At 43.0% G+C, this 12,163-nt stretch overlaps 1 protein-coding gene across 2 annotated transcripts in view; it reads left to right on the top strand.

The window, feature by feature from the left end:
* The window catches only part of SGMS1 (sphingomyelin synthase 1), a 302,954-nt gene that overhangs the window by 126,494 nt on the left and 164,297 nt on the right, over positions 1 to 12,163 (top strand). The window lies entirely within an intron of this gene.

The raw sequence follows: 12,163 nt of genomic DNA, 5'->3' as shown, positions 1-12,163 counted from the left end.
CTAATGCATATGCAAACGTATACTAAATGAAGGTGGCACTCAGAGACTTCAATATGCGGTGAAACAAGCACCCACAGCGGGGATAGCTTTAATGTGACTTCATATCGACGTTTCGGGGATCGAGTCCCCTTTCTCAAGACAACATGGTGTGTACAGTGCAACAAAGCAAACATTTATACAAGTAAATACACTCACCAACATATCTCCAAACAGGTGTGCCAGGCTCCTTCCGCCGTCGGATCCGCTCAGCCCCGGATGTGCTAATTAGCATAAACCGGAAGTGACGTCGCGTACCTCCGGCAGTTAGACATATATATATATGTCTAACTATATATATATATATATATATATATATATACACACACACACAGTATATAGCAAGTGGATAGGATATATATATATTCAGACAGGCAGACATATTTTAATATGTGCCGTCTTGTACTGTGTGTGTGCCTGCTGCTTGTTGTCCCGGAGCCGGAGCTGTGAGTGGTGCTCTCAGGGTCAGTGCTAGGCTTCTAGGCACCCTATTCAAAGCTTCACTCAAAAGCCCCTGCTTTCCCCAGCGCATGTGCTATAGTCACGCGCATCCCACAAGTATAAAACAGTATATGCCACGCATCCCTTGTGCATAGTTATGGATGCAGGGGCATATCTATATAGGTCCAAGGGGGCCCAAACTGCACATTTAGGACCTCATTCAGAGTCGGTCGTTGCGGCCGCACGGTCGAAGGGGAAAGGGGCTGGATATGCAAATGAAGCGATCGCAAGTTGCGTCGCTAAGATGAGATCGTTAGCTGAACGACCGAGGGAAGGAAGCGGTCATTAGACTAAATCACGCCCCCTTCTCGAACACAACACACGTCATCTCCTGGAATATAAGGATTAATTGCGACCATCGGGACCCATCGGAGCTGATCGCAGAGCTTAAGGCTGACCATACCCTCTCTTAAGCACTACGATCTAGTCAGTGCAATAACCACCATGTCACGTGTGCCATGACACTATTTTGTTAATTATGCACTCCCATTAAACGCTGTTTGCATAGTCAGGCACGCCTGCGTTCGGATCTCCACTCCCCCGTTCACAAGCACCTTCCCCTGTTACCACCCACAAACGGTTGATTCTGTCACTCAAACTAACGACCTGGCTGTGTTCAAGGAGAGAGAAATTTCTGATCGTAACAGCTAGTTTGCGCACGCGCATTGCGAATTTTATGCATGCGCAGTTTAGCAAACATCGGCTGCGTACGACCGAGCGGCCGCAACGACCGACTTTGAATGAGGTCCTTAGTTTCATGCTTACCTGTCCGGAGTCTCCAGAGTGCTGCTCTGACCGGGTTGGCGCTGCAGTGCAGCAAAACAAAAAAATAATAACTGGGAATATGACGGCGGCCATTTTCCTGGTGACTCGCGCACGCGCAGTACTGCTGTTCCCCGGAAACCTATGCATAGATACATACACTCATATACATACATACTCATGTGCAAATATACTCCCTTTTAGAGTGGAAAACATACTGCCTTTTGTTTATTTATTCTGTTCATGCATTATTACATAGGTACATATATACATAAATAAACACACACAGACCCTAACATACATAGGGACACATATATACACAGATACATAGGTACATATACTTTACAGTCATATACATAGAAATTCACATATACATATATATTCCCTTTCCTAAAAGAAATTATGCTACCTCTTGTTTATTTATACTGTACTACATGCATACACATATATATTTATAAGTAGATACACATTACATAGGTACATACGGTATATACACACATACAGATACATACAGTAAGTACATACATACTCAATATACTCGTATACTAGATGCTCATATTATAGGTACATACATGCATACACACATACATATACCAGATATATATCTAACACATATACAGATACAAGATGCGCAAATACATAGGTACATACATACACCAGATATACATAGTTACATTCATGCATATACCAGATACATAAATACATACATAACACATACATACAAATACCAGATGTGTATATATATATATATATATATATATATATATATGTACATACCGCAGTAGTGCAATGCAAGCTTTGAATTCTCGCCCCAGGCCTGGCAGCTGGCTCCTCGTCAGTAATATCAGTCATGGAGAGGAGGAGAAAGAAGGGGAGGTGCTGGATACAGGTGCCCGTTCTGGTATCACAGCGGAGCTGACGTCAGTGCTGTGACTGCCCGGGTGTCAGACGGACCTGGAGTAGTCAGTGTGGGCGGGGGTGATGTTTAGAGGAGAGGTCTAGGAAAATGGCAGCTGCGGGGCGGCGGCAGCGGCGGCAGAGTGGACACGCAGCTGCTGCCAATGCCATAGAGATGAAGGATGTCTATCAGAGACATTCTTAATTTTTTTGCAGGGGGACTCAGCAGCGCCCTCCACAGTAAGCTTCTGCGCAGAAGTTGTAACCCTGCCTGATCGGAGCTGGACAGCTCCGATCGCAGCAGCTGGGGCCGGGCCGGCGGATCATAGAAGTAGTGAGTGACGGAAGCGTGCCAGGCGGCCGCGGCCCCTAAAGACATATATAGGGACTGGCCCAGCGGGAAACGTCCCGGCGGCCCAATCCGCCCCTGGCACCTACTATGTGACCTGGAAAACGTGAACTGTGTGGGGTCCTAATTACCGAGTTTGAGAACCACTGGTCTAGTCCATGTATCCTGCCTAGATTATAGTATTTTATTGTTGTAAGAATAGAAAGTCAGAAGATTCCTTATTCTGTATAAAGAACGCAGAAATCCCCTGAAAAAATGAATTTATCCTTTGCCCTCTACCAGAGGTTCCAAATGCAGCACTCAAGGCTCCCAAACAGTTCAGGTTTTAGAGATATCCATGGTTGCACGGGTGGTTAAATCAAATTGACTGAGGTACTAATTAAGTCACACCTGTGCTCAACCATGGATATCTCTAAAACCTGACCTGTTGGGGGGCCTTGAGGACCACGTATGGAAACCCCTACCCTATACTATTAATATATTACATTGTTACATATTTATTACTGCACAGTAATTGATGTGGAAAATATAGGTGTTTTTAAAGATAGTTTATGATCCTAGCACATTACCTGGCATTATACTTGAGAGCTGTAACACACATGAGTGCCAACTAACCAATATCTCTGCAAAACTTTCCCCTTTAGTTTTCTGTTTAACTTTGTAAAACATATATTTGCATAAGTTGACATTAATAAGCTACAAAAGACAGCCAGCAGCGGTTTAGTTTTATAGCTTCTATTTTTTCTTTCTTGCACTAAGGACGCCGTGTCCTCTGTATTCGATTAAACTACAACCGAATTTAAGAATCTTGTTTGTGCATTTAATCCAGCTCAATCAACCAGAGTGACGATGGGATTTTGCTTGCCCCCTTGTCTTCGGCAATTTATATGTGAAACTTTAAAGGGTCTTATGTTTGCCCTTGTAGTAGACCATTTAAAAGCACCATATTTTTTTTTCTTAATTCCCAAAAGGCCAACCCATATTCTGAGGAGCATAATACTATGATCTATGAAGAGGAACATGTACAAAGCTGACCTTGGATCAAAAGCGAATATATGATGACAGTGTGTAGATGAAATAAATGTATAAGGATGTGCCACAGAGTAATTTTTAAGTGAAGTGACTTGATTAGTGTAGTAAATATAGTAGCATATGTTTAACGTGCTGAATGCAGAGACACTTGCTCATTAAATAGAATATATAAAGAAAATCATTTTGTTCTAAAATAAAATTACCAATGATCCAATATTGGTGCGGAGGAATAGTATTTTAGGTGAAACCTATTTTAGCAACAAATAAGTAAATAATAGATAAATTCATTTACAGTTGTTTAATACCCATTCAGAAAATATAATGCCTATTAAATATACCAAATTATTCCAATAATACCTCTTTCCCATTGCTGCAAAAACCCCGGGTTATTGCCTTGTCAACCCGGGTCGCTGCTCAGTAGAAAAGGGTCCTAGGAAAAAATCCGGGGTCGATTGACCTGGCATTTCTTCCCGGGTCTCGAGCAGGGTTTACACAGGTAAAATCCAGGTCACGCTCAGTGTAAATGGGTTACCCGGGTCATTTGACCCGGGACCCGTTAACTGCATGGTGATTGGCTGGCATTTGGAAGCTGTCTGTGACAGCTGTTAACCGGGAGTGAGATTACCGTTATCCCCGCTCCACGCAGGGAGGCTGTAATCTCTCCCTCCCTGGTGACAGCTGTTACATATAGCTTCCGAATACAACCCCCCCCCCCCCCACTGGAAAAGACCCCCTCCCCTGGTTGCCGGTCCACTCTGGTCTGGTGTTTAGGGGAGATCTGGAGTTTCTGTCGCCTGGTGATGACATCATCTCCAAGCGCCGGAACTGCATCCGTGTGCAGTGTGAATGGCGCCGATACGGAATATTCCCGGTTTGGCACCGCAGTGGAAATGGGGTAAATCCCTGGTCTGACCTGGCTTGGAACTAAATCATGGGTCAGACCATGCATTTTGGTGGAAAAGGGGTATAAGTTACCTTTCCAATGTCCCATATGACAAAATATGGAGTACTTAATTTTACCAAAGTAGTATTTATTTACCAAAAATGATGATTATGCTGGGCACTGCAGATTACTGAAGTAACGCCTTATACCTAAAATACAAAATGTGCCTAAAAATCGTCTGGTGAAACCTCAGAAACAGACTTACTGTAAATTGAGGTAGATAACAGAACTTCCATAGCAACATTTTTGGAAACATGCCTTGGACTGCAACAACTGTTGCCATGAAGTCCTTTTTCAACTTATAAGCATTTTAATAGTAATTTTAGTGGCTAGCATAGTATTTTCATTAAGCAACTTAGCAATGACAAACATACATATAGTAACATAGTCACAGTGACCTATATATTTGTTACAGCTATCGACATACAGAGAAGCATTATTTGTACTTGCTGCTAAAGCTGATACAATGCTACTTATTTTTAGGGATGTGCAGGCTCGGATAGGTTCGAGTTTGCACGTGGAGTTCGGATTTTTCCCTCCCAAAAAACGGAACTCAGAAAGAGGCAAAACGTCATCTTGCACGGACGAACATCATCATTCCTGGACTTTTGTCCAGGAATGATGATGTTCGTCCATGCAAGATGACGTTTTGCCTCTTTCTGAGTTCCGTTTTTTGGGAGGGAAATATCCGAACTCCACGTGCAAACTCGAACCTATCCGAGCCTGCACATCCCTACTTATTTTACATTGTATTGAAGGATTAAACCATCAATACTCGAGAACCCCTTCTACATTTTAACAAGCTCCCCCCAAATGGGTTAAATCCTAGTGCATATGGGAAATGCTGGTGGCTGTGAACTGTGGGTAGTGTGAGCTGTAATGTAAGAATGTGTGTTGGCTGAGTTATTGCACTCTCACGGAAATAGTGTAGCATTGGGCCAATTATAACTATTTCAGTTCATGCCCTCTGCAGTCTTTCCTACTACAAATGAAGAGGGATGAAGCTGCTAATCATAAAACAAATGTTCTAGAAAAGCATATTGCTTGCTGTAAGTCAATATCCATTTTTCATGTTTATTTTGTTTATTGTAGAGCTGCAGTTACTTTAGTGTTGAATTGTTGTATCACTTGTAAATAACCCTTATTTATGCAGTGTAGTTTTGGCAGAACTGGATTCTTTGGCCATGATCCACAGATATGTTTCTCTCCATGGATAAAGCAAACCGTTTAGTCATTTGTCTTTTGATTCAGTAGTTTATTGTGAGTATGGGTTTGGTGGTGTTTTGTGCGTATATATAGCGTTGCGTGGATTCCCAGAATGGAGCGACGTGAGACTGCAGCAGTCTTACCTGGAGGTCTAGTAGTTGTGCCGTCTGTACAGGTCACTCACAGAGCTGAAGGGATGGGGCAGAGAGCAATCATTTGTTGCTGAGATCTATGAGAGACGTGTTTACATTCTCTTATTGTTTCAGCGCTTGAATCATTGTTGATTTTGGGTCCGTTACAAATGGTGCAGCACAACAGAGGACCTTGCAAAGTCTACAGGTCTTTTGTGTTCTTATGTTATTACTAGTTCTTTCCGTAGAATTTACCTACTGTAACAGTGTTATTCTTTTTCTCTGCATATAATTCACTATGGGAAAAGGTTTTGTTCTATTGTTTTCTTCTCTCTATGGAATGGTTATCAGTTATGAGAATCTAATACCTGACTCTCTTGCTAGACATTCTTTGACCCTTTGTGAATCCCACAGTGTAAAGGTCAGAGTTGCTCGCAGTGTATTAACTGTACAAAGGGCCTGATTCATTACGGATCACAGCTGCGTTATGCACACAGTTCTGCTGCGAAAATAGGCTAATGTTTGCAACTGCTCAGCCAGCATAGAGAAGCCCAATACCACTTTCTCACATCCATAAGACCTCGCAGTCCTACGTATAAATCGGTGACGTCTGCCCCTCACGCAGAAGTACAGCAAGTCTGACCTGTCTCAGAAATTGCAAGTCTCGTCGCACGCAGTGAGTACACAAGCTGCGTATGACGTCGCAGTGGCTAATTTATGCACGCCCAGGAAACTGCGTTCAAATGGACAGGCACGCCTGAGTTTTTCTGACCACTCCCCGTCACCACCCCCAAACTCTTACGTCCCATCACTTGCTCTGCAATGGCTCTGTATCTGCATACATGATCGCAGTGCGATCGCATTACTGACCTGTGCCCGTGCACTGCGGTACACATGTGCAGAACGCAGCAGCTGATCTGCGTACGCTATTGCAATCTGTGATGAATCAGACCCAGAGTACTTTACAAATCAGTGAAAGTCCTAGTGCAATTGTTATAAAGACCCTCTCCAGCTGTACCTCCACTTCTGGGCTCGGTACCGAGTTGAGTGAACGCATGTTTGCGGAGCATGTCTTGCCTGCTTTTGGTCTGCACTTGCTAGGAAACAGTCATACGCCTATCAGTTACATTTGCACTTATGACTGACAAGCTATGAAGAGTTGGACGGAAGTGTTCTCGGGTATGTCCTTTGCACCTAGCATAGGGTTAATACAGGTGCCAACATGCACTTGTACCCATGTGTGGCGGTTTTTTTGCGTATCATGTGTTCCCCACACCTCTAACCGGATTAGCAAAAAGCTATTTTTGTCTTGTTTCATGTCATTGTATGTCATGTGTGTTTGTGTTCTGTCATGATCCCCTCAATGTACCATGTGCTTAATATGTGAGCGCTTTATAGTTAAAAAGATAATAAAACCCCTTACTCTTTTTCTTACTGTATGTGCATCTCATATTACCTTAAATCTCTAAGGAAATACCTAAGAACCATTGTTATTTTCCACACATATAATAGTGTACTACTGATGGCTGCATTAGCTTAATAAGTTACTGGCACAACAAATTAAAATGCCGATCAGAATGAGTTGTGCAAGGGTGACATCTAATACAATGAATGGATTGTAATACATTATGTTCGGAGAATATACCTGAAGGGGTGGGATAAAAAGAGGGTGCACTACTATATGTAACATGATTTTTGCTTCTTGTAGCTACTCCATCACCTAGGGAGGAATGGAGTACTAATATATATAGTAACTTTGGAACTTCAACTCTGGCTGAAGAGCCAGTAGGTCCTTCTCTGTGTGACACATGGGGCATTTACATACATTCAAGTAGGTGAACTGTTTCTGTACCACACTCGCACATTTTTTTTTCTGGTGTCCAAGGGGTCTATGTATGAATAATCGCGGTACTGCCGCAATTATTATCGTTCCAACTCGCTGGGGATATTTCCATTTTTAATGAAAATGTCCCTGCTATGTGGATGTATCCCGACCACTGGCATCCCGAATGTAAGTATCGGGGGTTAGGTGAGTGTTAGATTTAGGGTTAGGCACTAAGGGGGGGTGGCTTGGTTTAGGATGCAGGGAAGGGGGAGGTAAGGTTTAGGCACTGGGGGGGAGGTTAGGTTTAGGCACCGGGAGAGAGGGTTAGGGTGCAGGGAGGGAGAGGTTAGGTTTAGACACTAGTGGGGGAGGTTAGGTTTCGGCACCGGGAGAGAGGGTTAGGGTAGGGGTTAGGGTTAACAGTACTATACTTAGCTACGGGTGTCGGGATTCTGTCTATCGGGATGCCGCTGTCTGTATTCTGACCGGCAGCATCCTGACCGCCTGGAACCCATACCTAACCCCCCGCTATGTACAAAGGGGAACTCACAGGGACAGCGGTTATATCGTTATATTTCCAGCAAATTGTGGACGCCTTTTACAGAAGTCAGCTTCAAGAGCCGGCCAGGGGCTTCGAGAAAGATCAAAATATCTCTCTCCTGCACCTGGAGCCTCCATAGGCTTACAGTAGTTTACACCATCTGAAGATGGTATAAACTACCGGGGCTAAACTCTGAAAAGCATTGCTTTTTGGAGTTTAGTACATATTGGGTCAGATCGTAGACCGCATTGATTATAATGGGGACTGCGATCTACAGTGCTAATTAGCTCTTTCTGTGAAATCTGCATTGTGCTTTTAGTGCATAGGAGCAATACATAAACTTGTGCAGAAACTGCAGTTTCTGCATAATATTATGTATCAAACAGCTTCATACATAGGCCCCCAAGTCTTAAATACTGTGTTAGTGAAAAATATACACCAGAAAAGAAAACCGTTCACGTACTTGAATGTATGTAAGTGTCCCGTGCGGCACACAGAGAATCGCCCTGATAAAAAGCAGTAATCGCAAACATTGCGGCTTCTTGTATTTTTTTAATGGGGTGTACAAAATCATGTAGAATTCAGAATCCGGTCTGAATTAATTTTCTCCTAAGACAGTGAAATAGTTCATCCACTGACATCAATAGACGTGATTACCAAACTTTAGGTGTAACTTATACATGTTTTTGGGGCCTATTAAGCTATCTGGCTCCTGGGACTTTTCTACTCTATCTCTATTATTTTATTCTCCCTTTCTTAAAAAGTCTTAAATACTCCTCATACAGTATGGTTTCTGCTGATAGTGTTCACTTATGCACATTCCTTATTGCATGAAGCCCTTACTCCCCGTAGCAATGCATTATCTATTCTGTGCTGTGAAAAATGATTCCTTCCCCCGAGTGCTTCATTCTGTACCTGGCAACTGTGCACAGCTTTATTTCCTCTCATGTCTAGCTACCGTGGAACTACCTGTGCATCAACCTTAGAGCGTAGATCTATTTGCAGGCAATTAATACAATTAAATGTTACATAAAAGAAAAGGCCAAGACAAATAATTGCTTTAAAAAAAATGTTTTTGAGGCCCAATCCTTTCTGCCATGTTTAGTTGAGCAGCTGTGTTGATTTGGGCTTTTGGCTTCTCCTAGACTGACCTGGAATGATCTCAGCAAAATCAATAAAGGACCACACAGCTCTGCTATTTGTTTGGAGTGATGGAGTAGCCAACAGCGAGGAGGTCATGGGAATTCTGGTTTCTTTTGCAGAATGATTCTCTATTCCTGCTTCAGAACTGTGCGGCTTTAAATTATACCCAATCGTCTCTAATTGTGACAGCTGTCTTGTTTTATACCGTGCAATTTGACGTGAATAAAATGACAGGTTGTAGAACAGAGTGTCTGCAGAGCTACAGTACCATGTGAGCTGGAGAGTGGTGAGAGAGCCACTCTGAATTAACTTGTGCTGTGGTTTCAAGGACTGCTGAAGATCTTTCAAAGTTGAGACCAAGGCTGGTATAAAAAATGTAATTACTATAGGTGACGGTGTACAGAAATATATCACCTGGAGCATATTAGCATTATTATCATTTATTTGTAATGAAAGCAGGCCTTGGTAAGGCAGTAGGGAAGCCGATGGACGGAATCCCGACCATGGCTTCCCGACTGTCTAATCCCGGCAAGGGTTAAATGACAAGCGTCAAGAACCCGATGCCTGTCATTTTACCTATGCCGGGAGACCGACGCCCGGCTTCCCAATCAAAGGTAAGCCGTGTGCCGGATGCGGACAGCCGCGGTGGGGGGAGGGTTAGGTTAGGGGCTCCTGGGGGGTTAGGGTTAGGCACCCCCCCGGAGACTTAGGTGTAGGCAGCGGGGAAGGGGGGGTTAAGTTTAGGCACTTAGAGGGGGGTTAGGCTTAGGCACCCCTAAGGTAGGGGTTAGGGGAGGGGGGAGGTTAGGTTAGTTTATACTTACCTGTAGCGCAGTCGGGATCTTCACTTCTGCAGGGCTTCCGCTGTAGGGATTTGAACCGCCGGCCACATGGTAAATCATACCAATCCCCCTAGCAAAACTGATTAGTAGTTGACACTTGCTAAATAAAAAAATACTTTAATACAATTTAGTGTCTTTACATAATTCTGCATTTGCCGTACAGTAACAATGGACCAGCTTGGTGTACTGTTATACATTGTATCATACCCTAAAGCTGGCCACACATCTAAAGATTATCTGTCCAACCAGGCAACTATTTGATTGGAATGAAAATCTGGTAACGTATGGGAGTAACTGATCAGCAATTTGCTCCTAAATGCCAGAAAACAGATGAAAATGGTCGTCAGACAAGTTTGTTAAATGTTTGATCTAAACAATTTGCTCAAACAACAGTTTTTGTCCATTTTCCGGTGTTTGGGAGCAAATTGCTGATTGTCATTTACTCCCATACCGTACCAGATTTTCATTCCAACCAATCAACTAGTTGGCTGGTTGGACAGATAATCTTTAGGTGTGTGGCCAGCTTAACACTTGATGATGTCTCTTGTTAAGGGTTGTCTGCTTGGGGCAAGTGTCAACTACTGGTCAGTTTTGCTAGGTTAGTCCATGCTGGGTGCTCCCTGCCAGGCCGGTTTCATTTTCACACCGGAAGTAACTAGTCCCCAGAGAAATCATGCTATATTACTGTCTGCTGTCTTCCAGGAACAGATGAATCTTGTTTTTTTTTCCCTCCTGTTCTTGTTTTTTGTCTAAAGACATAGGGTTAAAGGCATTACATAGCAAATTGTTGGTGGCGGGTTCAGTACAATCACACAGAATAGCTTGCTAGAGCTTATAAAATACAGATAATGTAAGTTTGCTTGTTTTGTACATTGGACCATGTATTTGTTCACAAGGATATACGTCTGTTTGCTTAGTGATGCAAAAGGGAGTGGCCACCCAACTGGTCCTGTGTAAGCACAGAGGGAAAGTGCAAGTTGTAGCAAAATATTTCAATCCTATACATTAACGAATGTGTTTTTATTAATATTATTTTATTTATAGGGCTACACAAGGTGTTGGCAGTGCCATGGAGTAATAACAAAATGTACATAAATATTACAAAACATAATAATAGAACCAAAGACAATGAAGTGGTAGGAGAGTAGGGAATAGGATAGAGATACTCACTATGGCTAATCAGAAGCTCTGATTGGTTGTGGGAAGGGGGGGGGGGGGGGGGATTTGTTTGTGCAAAGTGATGGCCTGTGTCCCGAAATTATTACAGTCCTGTAACTGGATTCTAGATAAGATTTTTCACATATGCAATCATTCCGTCACACTAAGATCAGTTTATTACAGAAATAATACATTTAATTTTCTAATTTATATATTAAGTGCTTTTGCTATCATGCATAACATGGTGGGGGGCACAGGGCTCAATCCGAGCACTACCCTATGGGGCAAAGTCAATTGTCTGAAATTGCTGATACTGGTCGGCTGAGAGCTATGGGCGAGGTATGAGGTGGACTCAATAAGCTAGTTCTACTTTAGTGCACCCTTAAAATGTTTAAGCAATTGGAGGAGGCATGTGGGGGACCTCGCGGTGTGTTTTTCAACACACCGCGAGGTCCCTGCTTTGAAACAGCTATTTCCTTCTGCGGTACCCGATAGTACAGTAGCTGCTTTTAAGCCATTTCACCACTTCTTGGGGCCCAGACCGTTATCTCTATTTGTTATTCCTGTATTTTGACTAAGCTTTGTGAGTGTGACCTGCCCAGCTTCGATCTTGATGGTACCATCTAACGAGGAATGGGAGACCATGCTTAGCACCCCACGGTGTGCTACTAAATTGGGTGGTTTCATTACATTCTGCTTTATATTTTATATACAGTCTATATTAAACCCTCTAGGATGGTTACATTTGTGTCACTCAGACTCCTGCTGAACTAAATGGTTGCCATATCGGACAGCTT

This window comes from Taudactylus pleione, unplaced genomic scaffold (assembly GCF_031769625.1).
Source record: "Taudactylus pleione unplaced genomic scaffold, aTauple2 ptg001745l, whole genome shotgun sequence".
Lineage (NCBI taxonomy): Eukaryota > Metazoa > Chordata > Amphibia > Anura > Myobatrachidae > Taudactylus > Taudactylus pleione.
Note: the sequence above shows the minus strand (reverse complement) of the source record. Positions and strands in the feature narration are given on the sequence as shown.